Raw genomic sequence first — 13,861 nt, forward strand, 5'->3', positions numbered from 1 at the left:
TTTCCCACACATGACTAGTACATTTTTAAAATCCTCTGAGTGACAGGGATCTTGCAGAAGGAGATAATTTTCCCACAGAGTGAAATCAGTAGATAATGACACAGCTTCATTACGGTAAACAAATTGGATTGCTGTCAGAGAGAATATGGCAGTTCCACTGTCACTCGTGTATTATATAATGTGTAAGCCTACAATTGTAGGGAAGACAGAAGCTGGTCTGAGCATGAACAAGGCTCACCACGTCTTGGATCCTGCCAATGATAGCTTCATTTAGGTTTCAAAGACAGAGATGAGTTCCAATCACAGCTGCCTGCTTTTGCTCCTGAGTCCTGTGGAGTGAAAACTGTTCAGCCACCACTCTCACCGGCGGGCAGATGGCTCAGAACTAGGAAGGAAGTTTGGCAGTGATGAAACATGCAGGGAGAAAATAGTAAAATAGTGGACCAGAGATCCATATGGATCAGTGGGAGGGTGGAAAAAAAATGAGGATAAAGAAACTGGGGCAAATTTATTCATTCATTCATTCAGCAATCATTCATTCAGCCATCATTCATTAAGCTGTTCATAAGGTATCAGACACCGCTTAAGTGCTGCCGGTTCAGAGATAAATGACATGGATCTAGCCCTTTTGGAAACCAATCTGGTGGCTTCAGTGGGAGAAATGAGTAGGTTGAAAGAAGACTGACAAATATCAAAGATGACAATATAATGTGGATAGGGGCTACACTAGGGCTTTTCAGGGTGGCACAGACGATGAAGGTCAGTAGGTGATTGAAATTGGTTTTCGAAAGGGGTGATGACTAAGCTGACTTCAGTTGAAGTCAGATGAAGGGTGATGGTGGTTGAGTCAGAGGAAGAAAAATGCAGCATCGTTTATTGAGAGCTCACTACATACCAGGCAATATGTTAAGCATTTTATGCATCAATACATTATCTTATTTAGTCTTTACAATAACCCACATGATATAGGTATCACAAATCCCATTTTTATAGAAACAAAATTAGGTGTAAAAATTTGAGGAACTTGCCCAAGTTCACAGAGAAACTACGGAGGGTCTGTCTGGTTGCAAAGCGTGTGCCCTTAACATGATGTCGTCATACAGAGGCCAGAAATGTGGTATAAAGGAAACACCAGAAGGGAAGTGACCAGCATATCAGGTGTTTTGACTCATTCCTGCCTGGGTTTTCACCTTCTGATTTGTTCTAGCTCCACACAATTTCCCCTGGATCCTGAGTTGCCCTGGAAGCCACCACATTATGGATCTTTGTGGTCAGTGGTCTCCAAACTGACATATGGGTGTTTATTTAAACATTATATACATATTCCACTGGATTGTATATTACATATGTTTTAAAACATAAGAAAAAGCTAAGGGGGCTTCCCTGGTGGCTCAGTGGTTGAGAATCTGCCTGCCAATGCAGGGGACACGGGTTCGAGCCCTGGTCTGGGAAGATCCCACATGCCGCGGAGCGGCTGGGCCCGTGAGCCGCAATTACTGAGCCTGCGCGTCTGGAGCCTGTGCTCCCCAACGGGGGAGGCCGCGATGGTGAGAGGCCCGCGCACCACGATGAAGAGTGGCCCCCGCTTGCCGCAACTGGAGAAGGCCCTCACACAGAAACGAAGACCCAACACAGCCATAAATAAATAAATAAAAATTAAAAAAAAAAAAAAAGAAAAAGCTAAGAAAATTGTTGAAAGCATAAAATAAAGCAAACATACATGTTCTCAGGTTTCCTTATGCATCACCCCCTAGGGTGAATGGATCCGTTTTGCAGACCACCACTCTAGATGGATCCTACTCCTTCTCTTCTCTGAACCTGGAGCTCCCTTCTCCTTTATTTTAACAAAGGTAAGGTTTACATTTATTTTCAGAGTAATATGGGCTTGAAAACTAAGTGAAAATGACAATAAACATAAAACATAAATCTCTTAACCTGACTTAACCAAAGCCCCGCCATCACTAGCTTAGCCGGAGTAATTTACAGGATTCCAGGACTCTCTTCCTTTCTGCATGTCAGACTCTTTAATAAATAGGGCGGAGGTGAGGAAGAAATACAGATGGTGGGTGTCTCACCAGTTGCACCAGCTATGCCTGGCTATGACACTTAGCTTCAGTTAACACTCGTGTGTTCTGCAAAGGTTTTGAGGTCTATACTTTTCTACTGGTTTTCTTTACTCTTGGTTTCCTGTTAGGATCCCCTTTTGAAAAATTTCAATATAGTCTTGTTTAAAACTAATATAAAAGGGGATTTCTTCTACTGTAATCAGTTGGGGATGAGCAGAAGGTCAAAGACATTGGCTCTGCTGATAGCTGCCGCCATTTTGGTTCAAGATGGCAGGAATTGTAGGCAGAATTGGAGCAGTTCCAAACAGGCAAAAGCCAAGTGAAGAAATGAAGCAAGCTGAAGTGGCCACAGGGCTTTCTCTCTAAGGGTTCTAACTTTGTCAGAAATCCTGATTCATCCTTGTTCATCTGTTTGCATTTGGAGCCTTCAAATATTAGCCCCCATAATTCCTGTAAAGCAGCATAATGGAAGGATGAAAATTTGGATTTCAATTCTAAGAAAGCTTTTTTTTGTTATTGTTAAAGTTGTAACTGAAGAAATTCACTTGATAGTTTTTCATTATTAGGGGGTTAAGAACATATAAACAAAGCTGAGGATCAGAAAATTCTAAAGCAATCGTTATTAAAATGAACAAAGATGTTTATGAAATCAGACAAGCAGTTAGAGGGAGTGAAATGATTAGCTCTCTGCACGTGTAGTCATTTTTTATATCTAAGGATGAAGAAGCAGATGGTCTTGTTATCAGTTTGCATATTTGTCTGAAAAAAAGCAAACACCACAGGTGTAAGACCCACATTCCTTTCCACATGGTACGCATGTATGAGTCTGGCTCTGAGTTTGTAATTATAGATGCTGCTTATAGAACTTGACATCATTTCACTGCATCCCAGAGTGCACTGAATCTTTGAGCAAGAAACCAACCCATTTCTAGTAGCCACACTCCAAATCCATTTGTCCAAGAACTTGTTGATATTGCCCTTAGAGGGAGTCCTCTAATGATTCTTTGGCTTTATTGATTTATCAGAAATAATTATAGAATGATTACATTGACAGGCACTGTGCAAGGCACCCACTTGTACCTACAGCTCTTTTGGTGGAGATAAATAAGCACATAAACCTTGATTACTACATTTGCATATCCACCAAGGGGTCCATTTCTTATATATCATATGCAAATGCTTTTGGAAGAGAGTTTTGTAAGAAAACTTCTCATAATTATAATTCAAATTCGGGTATCAGCAGCACAACGATACCTGAGATTTGGGAACAATGATTATCTATGGATTCTTCTGGAAGGCAAGTACGCAAGATGGCTGCCCATACGCCAAATTCAACTGGCTGATGTATTTTGCTTTGCAGATTGTGTGTGTGTGTGTGTTGTGTTTTGAGTATTTTTAGACAGAACATTCTCAGTTTTCTACAGTCTTTATCAGTCACTCTTATCTTATTAATTCTTGGTTCACATGTTTACATTAGTTGACCAGTCTATGGGTCTTCAATTCTGTTAGCTCTGATAGACATGGGAAGGGGAAAGGGAATAGGAAAAAGCAGTAGGAACAAATAGAAAGAGTAAAAGAGAGGGCTGGAATGGAATATAGGGGATTATGTAATGCAAAGGGCAGGTAGCCCCAGGCTGAGGACTTGGTCTAGAGCAGGTACCACCATGAACAACATGGGGCATCAGTGTAGGGAGAGAGGAAGAAACCAGAGGGAGACAGTTACTAATATCTATTAGGTATCACAGCCCAGGCATTTTACTCTCATTATCCCTTTTAATAAACATAAAAATCTACCACCAACCAGGTATTCATATAATGAGGTTATAGTCAAGGAAAAGGAAGTTTGGAGGTTAAATAATTCGCCCAAGATCATGAGTACTAGCAAAGGAGTGGGTTCTCAAACCCAGGGTTCTGTGACTCCAAGGCTGATATTTTCCCACTTTTCTATGACACTGGGATTCTATATATATATATAGTACTAAGTCCAATTCTGGAGAAAATAAAAATATTTCTTGGTCACATTCTTTTTCATCTAAAATTAAAATAGCTTTATCAAGTACTACAGAAAAAAAATGTGTATTATTGTAACTTAAATTACCCATTTTACTGAATAAAGGATTGCCCATGAGGAAATTGGAATTACTTTTATCCACTAAGAATATTAACCCCTCAGATGTAGAAATACAGTTCAAAGAGCAGATCCAGGTGAGTCTGAGTGAGGGTTACTCAACATCTACAATGTGAAGCCATTCCAGGCTGAAATTATAGGTCGAATCAACAGTATATCCCTGATTCTGATTTTTAAGCTAAAAGCAAAAAGATGCAGCATAAGAGGAGATATGTCACTGCTTTGATTGCAGAAGTATCTTCTCAGAAGAGTCACTGATAGTAAGAGTGGAAAAAATGGTCTTTGGTAGATCTAACCTAGGTTGTCAGGGACAGGGAGAAAATAAGAAAGTTAGTTGATCATATGGCAAAGCATCAAAGTAGGGGAGAGGATGTCTAACAAACAAACCCAGAGAGTAATATTTAAAAAATGAGAAAAAATAGGCCCTATTACTAAAACTATAGGATGATAAAATCATGCCTGAAATCACAAAGATATAGAACTTCCTTATAATGCATGGTTAACAAGGCACTGTCATAAAGAAACATGTAAACTATCAGGAAATAATTAAGAGCCTGTAAAAGTAGCTCTTGATAAAAGGTACTTAAAAGACCACTTAACGTGTTTGGACATATGTACAACTGGGACATATGTGCTTCTATTAAGATGTTGGTGACAACAGTAGTTAACAGTAGTTGCTGGCCTCTGAGGACTATTATGAAAATCCATAAGAAGTGGAAAGTGGTAACGAGTTTGTTTTACTGGTGGACATTATAGTAGTCTAGGAACTCATGAGAAGCCTGCTTGTTTCCATCAAGCATTTCTTCTGATAAGTTAAGTGACTTGAGTTACCCACCTGTGCTGGGCAGTCTCTGTTTGCCCCTCCAGATCCACCTTCCACCTCCTTCACCCTGCTCTGTGCCCTGGGAGACTGATGTGTATGAACGGCATCCAGATTCCCCTGCCTTCTGGCTTCTAGTTGAGCTTGGCCTGCAGAGGCAGCAGCAGGAGAGGATAGGGCAGGAGAGTGTGTTCAGGGCGTTGATTCCTCTGGCTGCCTTCTGCTGTGTTGTCCATTCTTTGTTTCGCCACTATGGACCACAGCTCCTGTGTGTGGAGGAGGAGAAGACGCTTTCCTACAGCTCTGGATGAGTTCATGCCACCAGCCAAGGGTGGCATGAGCTCCTGGCTGTTGAGAGCTCCAGTGGGCTTCACATGAATTCTTCCTGCATCTTTGTAGCCCATCCCTTTCTAAAAGCTCTCCTCAAGTTCCCTGTTGGAGTATGCCTTGAGTGTGCCTGTTTCCTGACTGATAAATCACTGGACTTCAACTTTGACATTTGTACAGTGAGTTTTTGAAGGTCAGGCTATGAAGCTCTTCTAAGGGCTCACAGACATAATTTTAAGTAACATTTCAAATTAGAGTAAATTAGAGTAATAAAAGTATTATAAATTATCTTATCAACCAAAATGCAAATATGGAAACTGCTTTGAATGAGAGGAAAGAAAAGCCGTGTGAGTGTTTTCATCAGAAGGTCTGCAGAATCGGCTGCCACAGGAGGACCCCAGGAGGTCTCCAGTGGCAGAATTTTCCTTATCCCTTTAGTTCCCTTTTCATGGATTAATGTCGGGTTGGCCAAGATAAGGCTCAGTGTTAGGCTTCCAGGCTATGCGACAGGGCAAGGCAGGAGGTAAGATTCTGGATGCAAAGACTGCAAATAGCTCACGCTTCTTATGAATTGTGGTAAAGTCTTATTTCGGAAATGTTTTTTCATCTAAATGCATCCCTAGAAAAGGCCTCAAAATTACATCTCAGCATCAGGTCAACACAGTCAAGTTCATTCTTCGTTGAAGCTGCCGGCTGGAGAAGAGGGTTCGTTTTCACATGGGGTGGACAATGGTGACTTCAAATTGTCTTCAGTTGCTTTCATTCAGCAAGATTCCAAATGCTTTCCCCATACAACAAGAGAATGGGGAACACACAGGTTTTTTGAGGTGAAACAACTTCAGAACCAAGGATGACTGTTTGAGGGTACGTCACAGATCACAGCCCTGCTCAACTGGAGAGAAATGAGGTCGGGAAAGAAAAGCCCCTCCTTCCCAAACCTTCTGGAGCCGTAGAAAGAATCAGATAAATACAGCATCTTATAAATACTTAACTGGTCCTTGGCCAGAGCAGCAGGGCCCACACCTCTGTTCAATGCTTTTGGCCACTAGAGTAAACCCCACAAACTTCTGCTTCCCTGTCCCTGTTCCTCAGCATCAGGGAAGACCTCAAGTCTGGCCACTCCCATCACATCATAGGGTGGCCTGCGTTTTGTTTATATGCTGAGCTCTGTGCAAAGCTCTCACTAGGAATCATTAAATATAAAATATCAATTTCCCAAGTTTAAAGGCAGCCATGAAAAGGAGAATCCAGTTGTATTTTGGATGTGCTGAGTGAGGTTGCTTCCCCAGGCAAAGAATTTCAAGGTTTCAAGACTTTCGATCTATATGGTTTAATTATTGCAACATGTAGGGAGGCTCTTGGAGACCCAATCCATCAGTGTTACGAGATGGCCCGAGTCAGGCAAGGCCTCATTAGCTTCTACCATTTTTCACACAACAGGGAGGCCAGTGGGCAGACGTTAAAATCCTAAGGCTCTTTCCAAAAGAATCATAGTAAGATACATCCTCTGGGATCCTGGGATCCTTTATCAAGGAAACAGGAGGCAGACAAGTGAGAGAAAATTTGCAAAGGTTTTTAGGTCTTATAAACACAAACTATATGAATAGTAGCATCCATATTAGGAAACATACCATCCTGTATATCCTTTTTTGTTCCTCTTCTGGAGAGACAAGGGCATAAAAAGGCAGAGAAATTGCTAGTTATCGAACAGAAATAGTGTTAGATCCAGCTTTCCCTTCTCAGAGGCAGTGTTATCTCCATATCTTTCCAAGTTTTGTTGGCTTGACAGAATGCTGCTAAAAAATGAACAGTCTGTATGCAGGCAATGCTCTAGCTGTAATTCCCCATTTAGTAGGAAAATAAGAAATCACTTTTGCATGATTTGGTAGCCTCTCCCATAGTATCATATTACTGAAAAACATGGTATAGTTTCCTTTTCATAGCCCCAAATTGTCTTGTTTAACAATTTAAGCAGGAATTTAAACTAGGTCTTAACTCAAAAAGTTAACACAAATATTAACCTAGTTATGATTTAAAGCCAAATAATCTGTCCTAATGCATTTCCCTTGTGGGGAGGTACAGGACAATTTAAAGAGATCTTACAAAAATAATAAATTCTACCTAAGGGAAATGGAAATCTACAGTTTTTTGGTTTTTTTTTTTTCTATTTTTTTGTTTTTTTTCCACAGTTCTTTTTAAAAGGGATTCACATTTCCAAGGAGCTGAAGGACGGAGTCTCTTGTTGGCAGACTCCATTAGCTGTAGGACCTGACATGGTAGAAGCAACCCAACAGGGTATCTTTCTCATTTTCATGTAATCGGAGATTTTTTCTTTTTTTTGTCTTTAAACAATAAGCGAGTCAAGTCACGGCTGAATGGATGTATTGCTCTGGTATTTTAATGTATTACAATTTATGGCAGTATTTACTTCAGCCCTTGGCTTGCTGACACTAAAATTATCTTAAACAGGAATTATAACATAAAATTAGATTAGATATACTTTAACAAGTTTATCTCTAACACGAAATATATACAAATTCTGAAATGAAGTACCCTGCAATTTTCAGCCAGTGCTTAAAGTAATTACACATTCTGTGGTGATAACACCTTCCGTTTTTTTATTGTGCCACAAGCTGGTGAGATACCTCTACCACGCATGTTAATGCTAATTAGCAGATAAAGTGTAAATCTGAGGGAGCCTTAAATTCTGTTGCTTTGCCAGTTTTCTCCTGACTGGAAATTGCAGGCCGAATTTCCTCTCATTCCGACTTGGTCTATTCAGGCATCGCCTGAGCTGTCTTTCTTCAGTGCGTTTTAATCCATCAGATCTGTTCGCCATTGAGTGCCTCACTGTTTGTTTTTAATTCAGCAGACTCACACAGTTTCCCCTATAACTGCCTTTTATAATCAATCATAGGAGAATTTTGATTCTGCAGAACAATAGGTGGGGATGACATGTTTATGCCACGCTCCCTCATCCCTGTTGTTTAGCTGCTAATAAAGTGACATGTTGAAATATGTTCCCGAACCTAGAGGGAGAGAGGGAGGCTCTGTAGGAGCTTTGTTTCCACTTATGCATCCGGAGCCCTCAGCCTGGAGGAATGCACCCAGTGACTCCAGTTACAATGAGCCTTCAGAGGGATGCGAATGTGTGGGAGCGGGAAGGACTGTCCACCCTGTGCTCTGGGATGGCAGAGACCCAGAAGGTGTGGTCGGCAGCTTCCACAGTTCAAGTTCAAGTTCAAGAAGTACTTATCCGTAGCCTCCACGCAAACTTGAGGCACATTCCGTGACCTCTTTGCCTCTCTTCCCTATGGCCCAACTCTACCTTTGAAGTCACTGGGAGATCCTTTAGGAAGAGTTTTGCTTTGAGCTGTTGGGCTTGATTTAATTTGAATTTACATTCTGCCCTACAGCAAATACGTTTGAGTTTCATTAACCAGGATGTGCTCATCAAGGACCTTCCACACTCTTTTTATTTCCACCTGCCTTTTTGATTTCTACCTCTACATCAATTAGTCAATAAAAAATCTCCCCTGCTATCCCCACCATCTGTGTGTCCTCAGCTCTGTCCACGTTTGCTACATGCCTATTGAATTCTTAACTGACAGTGTGTGAACCACCAGGGTCCCAACGATGAGCATGAAATGTCCATCAGCTGGGTATGGAGAAGAATCAAAAGGCCTAGAAGAAAAAGTGGTTCAGGAACATTTGGAATTCACTTGTGTGTGTGGGGAAGAGCACTGCCGCCTCTTCCATGTCTCGATAACCATGGGTGAAGGTTACCAAAATGATGTGATTGCTCAAAAAATTAACTACGAGGTTAAATACTTATGCATGATAATAAAAATGATTTTGTTGCACCACGATGTTTGTATTAGTCAGCTTGGGCTGCCATAACAAAATACCATAGACTGAGTGGCTTAAACAACAGAAATTAATTTTCTCATAGTTCTGGAGGCTGGGAAGTCCAAAATCAAAGTGCCTGCAGATTCAGTGTCTGGTGAGTCCTCTCCTCCTGGTTTGTAGCTGGCTGCCTTCTTGCTATGTTCTCATATGACAGAAGGGGAAGAGAGAGAGAGAAAAAGAGAGAGAGAGCGCACGTGAGCACGCGAGAGAGCAAGCTCACAAGGGAACTTCTCATGTCTCTCTCTTTTTTTAAAAAATAAGGACACTAATCCTATCCGATCAGGGCCCCACTGTTATGATCTCCTTTAACCCTAATTACCTTCAGAAAGGCCCAACTCCAAATACAGACACATTGTGGGTTGGAGCATCAACATATAAATTTTGGGGGGCATGCAAACATTCAGTTCAAAACAATGTTTCTTTAGGCACCAAAGGCACAGAGCAAAGAGAGAGTGATGCAGACCCTGAATACAAAAATTTTACTTTTCTGGACATGTGGTGTGATGTTTAATTGTTTAGAGTTGTATTTCTACTTTTATCAAATTTTAAGAGAAATAACATTAAGTTTTATCTTTAGTAAAGTTCTAATGTCCATTAGAGAAGATTTTGAAAATATAGTTAAGAAAAAAGAAGAAAAAAATTATCTCCAGAAAACTCACCACCCAAAGAGAGTAACTGCTAACACTTTGGTGAATATCTTTCTAGAATTTTCCTATGCAAGCATACACGTGCACATACACACACACACACATACACACACACACTATGCATTCTGTTTTTCAATATGAATTCATATTGCATTTGCATTTTAGAAATTTGCTTTTTTCCTTTACCAATATATCTTGAATATTTTTCCATGTCATTAAATGTTCTTTTATAACATGTGTTTCCATTTTTTTAATGAGAAAAAAGAGTGGTTTCTGCTGCAAGATTTCATGGTCAACTTGTTTAAATTTATGGCCAGAACATTTTTAATTGAAAGTGTATCAGAATGACATGCCCAGTCCTGGAGAGGAAATGGAGCAGAGGGGAGCAAAAGGGTGTAACCCGAGGACCTGGAAACACACAGAGGACAAATTACTGAGCAAATCAATACTTGAAGATGTGCAAAAGTCACTGTGCCCCAGTTTCCAGCAAAATTCGTTCTGTCTCTTGAAGACATTATTTGCAACAAGCCTGGAACTCAATAAAGTTTGTGTTCAGTGATGGGATATGAAGTTGATTTAATAACCAAGGACCCTGCAATTTACTCAGCTGGCATAAAAAAAGTTGATCCTGTGGTATGACAAATGTGTGAATCTGTTGGATTATGTGGGAAAGTAGCAATCAGCTGCTGTTCAAATACTTGTAGGGATTACTTGCCATCTCTTAAAATCAGTTTCACAAAAACACTTTGTAAATTTACTTTCTGAACAGCCCTTGTGCATTTGATGCAAGAATGCTAATTTGGTGATCGACCAGAAAGTGACTGGCAGGAATGTCGATGACACTGGGAGCAGACAAATTGAGGCTAAAGCTGTCCTTTGGTTTAGAAAGTGTGAATAAAGACATTAAAATGTAGGACAAAGAGGAAACCAGAGGTGAAGGAAGAACTGGGAGTCTGGTTAGCATAATTTAGGAAAGATGACACTCAGTGGGATCTCCAGTCATGTGTCTGGAATATCATATTCATCTGACAGAGGTCAAATACTTCTGGGACCATGACAAATGGTACGCTTTCAGTGGAGAGAAGAGTCTGTAATGGTGAAGAGTCTGAAAATCACGGCATATTAAGAACGTTTGAAGAGCTGTGTGCATTTAGTGCGAAAAAAGGAGAGCTGCAGTCAGCTGCATGTATTGAGTTTGAGGTCTGATGAGGTATGTGCATACACTTATTCTGTGATAACAACAGATGGCTCAGAAGTTTCTCGTGGTGATCTGGCACTGTTCTAGGATGTTTGAGGCAGGTCTGCATTGTGGCTTGTTGCTGTAGAAGATCTCTAACTTTCCTTTTAATTGAAGGTTTCCAGGGCCTCACCTTCCTGCAAATTAGCTAAAAGCTCTTTGGTAGAGATGGCTGACAATCCACCAAAAGTTAGTGTTCTCCTTGCAGAGTAGGGAGCGATTGTTGGCAGAAAGGTGCCCAGCCAGAGGCTCTATTTCCCATTTCCATTCTAGGTGTGGCCGTATGACACTTCTCACCAATGGAAGGAGACTGGAAGGGATGGTGCTCACTTCGGGGTCAGGGCTTTTTAAGATACAGCCTGGGCTTCTTCCGTTCTCCATTTCCCTGTCTGCCAATTGAGTGCAAAAACCTTCAAGGCCCAGAGGATGGTGAGCTACAGGTGGAGGGAGCAGGTCCCTTAATCACCTTAATCACTAAACTACCTGCCCATCAGGAACACCAGCTCTGGACTATTATGTGAGAAATCAGCTTTTAAAGTGTTAAGCTGTTAAGATACGGGGTTTTATTTGTTACAGAAGCTAACCTAGTGCTTTCATCTGGGCCAATTCTGGGTGGTCTCCTGTACAAACAAGAACAGAGAAAACAGATCAGACCTTCAAATAAAATAACTATCGGGCAAGTACAGGGATTGTACCTGGACAATTGGGCCTAAAGAACTTTGCCTAGGACCAGAGGGAGGTGAGGAAGATGAAATAATGATAATGATGATGATAATAAAATATGTAATTTAATATAATTATTTGATATATTTATAAATTTAATAATAATTATTATTATCAGTTAACATGTACCAGCACTGCACTCAGTAAATTACATTTGATCCTCACAATAACTCTATGAGTTTACCAATACCTTCTCCATGACAAAAATGAGGAGACTGAGATTCAGAGCAATTAAATAACTTGCTCAAGGTCACACAGCAAGTACGAGACTAAACCAGGATTTGAATGGAGGCTGTATAATGGCACCGTTGAATTCTAAGCCTGTGACTTGAAGAAGAAAAACCCTTTTAAATCCTGGGGTCATACTAGCTTTGGAGGGAGAACTACAAGCAGGAACCTTGCTGTTTTGCAGAGATATTGGAACTCTACGCCATGGTGCATTGTCCAATCTCTTCTGCTAGCATAAGCTTGCTTACTTTCTTGTTTTCCCTAAAACAGAGCTCCTGCAGAGCCTTCTAAGGTAACAAGAAATGCAGCTTCAATTCGAGCTCTGCAATGCATTCTAGAAAGGAACTCATCTGGATTCCCTTCACTGAGTAGAAAGTGTAGCTTTCAGCCAGAAACACTGCCTCTAACCGCCAAGGATCCCACACAGAATCCGGAATATTCCATTCACCCTACTCTCCACTATGTATCTTAAATCTGTAAGAGTGACTCTCTTTGTATGTTGAATTGTAGTGAAACACACAACTCATGTATGTCCGTGGTACCTTTAACCTGTGATGCAACTTTGGCTTCAAAACTCAGATGAAAGGACCCTTTTCTTACCTGCATTTAACTGGCTGTTTGTGGATACTCATCTCAGATATACAGATTGGGCCATTTTGTTATTTTGTTCCTGGGTTGTACCAGGCACTGGAGGAATTTGTGTAAAGTTACTGCTGAATCAAACTGAAATTTCCTGGGTCTGGGGAGGCATAGGTACCTACATATTTAATACGCTTCTCATGCACACAAAAAATTTGAGAATAATGCTTTATAGGACTGTAGAAAACTTATGTTTCTATAAAGTCTGAGTCTTTCTGCTTAAACATACAGACGGTGTGATGTTTTCTGAGCATCTTTCTAATGACTGAGCAAATGCTTCATTACATTTACTATGTCAAGAGCTCTGTCCTAAGAGCTGGAGATAAAACACCCTCTTGAAGCTTTCAGTCAGTTTGGGAAACAAAGTCAGCTTTTATAGTGCACTGTAGTAAATTATTGCTATGTTTTGTTCTGATTGATCTAGTAAGTTACTTGACCATGCCGCAGTACCCTGACTTCCTAGTTAAATTTTCCATTACAGGGGTGAGTATTATCTCAGGAATCTTTTATAGGGTTTTTCAACCTTGGCTGTTGTTAGTTTCACCTTGCAAATAAAAAGAATCTTGATGCAGCCTGGACCAATTAAATCCAAGTGTCTGGATTGGTGATCAGTGTTTTTCCCCAGGTTTTAGTTCCAATTTCAGTCTTAGCAGGATGTTTCTCTCCTCTGCCTTCCTGAGTATCTGTCCTTTGGGTGCTAGGAGGGTGTGTGTTTCCCAGAGACATCCATCATCGCGGAGCAGGATTTCCATTCAGATCTGATAGAAGGCCACGTACTTGGCTTCCCATCTGGGATGCGAGGTCCAACTCTTTAATTAGGCTTCCCCCACGTCCGCTATTGTATCTCCTTGTAATTACAAGAAGTTGGCATGGCTTGTGTTTGAGCAAGCCCATGAGTGATGTAGGCCTGTTTTCTGACATTTAAATTAGAAAAATTAATTTGCCGAGAGCAGAATGGAGGGGCTACCAGAGAGCCCTGGACCGAACAGTCTATCTTTAAAAACATCATTTCCTATTTGTTTGTATAAAGCATTTCAGGAAGTCTTAGGTGTTGGGATGATGAGAGAGGTGTAAAGCAATTCTACCAGCCACCCACAGGTAAGATGTTAATTACGCTGGGTGAGAGCCCAACACCAG

The 13,861-nt window shown here is 40.8% G+C and overlaps 1 long non-coding RNA gene across 2 annotated transcripts in view; it reads left to right on the forward strand.

Annotated features, from left to right (window-relative positions):
• The first annotated feature begins 10,977 nt into the window (after positions 1-10,977).
• Positions 10,978-13,861, forward strand: part of LOC130705557 (uncharacterized) — a 40,532-nt gene continuing 37,648 nt past the window's right edge. The window contains exon 1 of one of the 2 annotated variants that reach the window (XR_009005835.1): positions 10,978-11,107. This is a non-coding gene — a long non-coding RNA (uncharacterized LOC130705557). The remainder of the gene's footprint in view (positions 11,108-13,861) is intronic. The other variant, XR_009005834.1, reaches the window with a different exon arrangement.

The sequence above is a fragment of the Balaenoptera acutorostrata genome, chromosome 17, assembly GCF_949987535.1.
Source record: "Balaenoptera acutorostrata chromosome 17, mBalAcu1.1, whole genome shotgun sequence".
NCBI classification, from domain to species: domain Eukaryota; kingdom Metazoa; phylum Chordata; class Mammalia; order Artiodactyla; family Balaenopteridae; genus Balaenoptera; species Balaenoptera acutorostrata.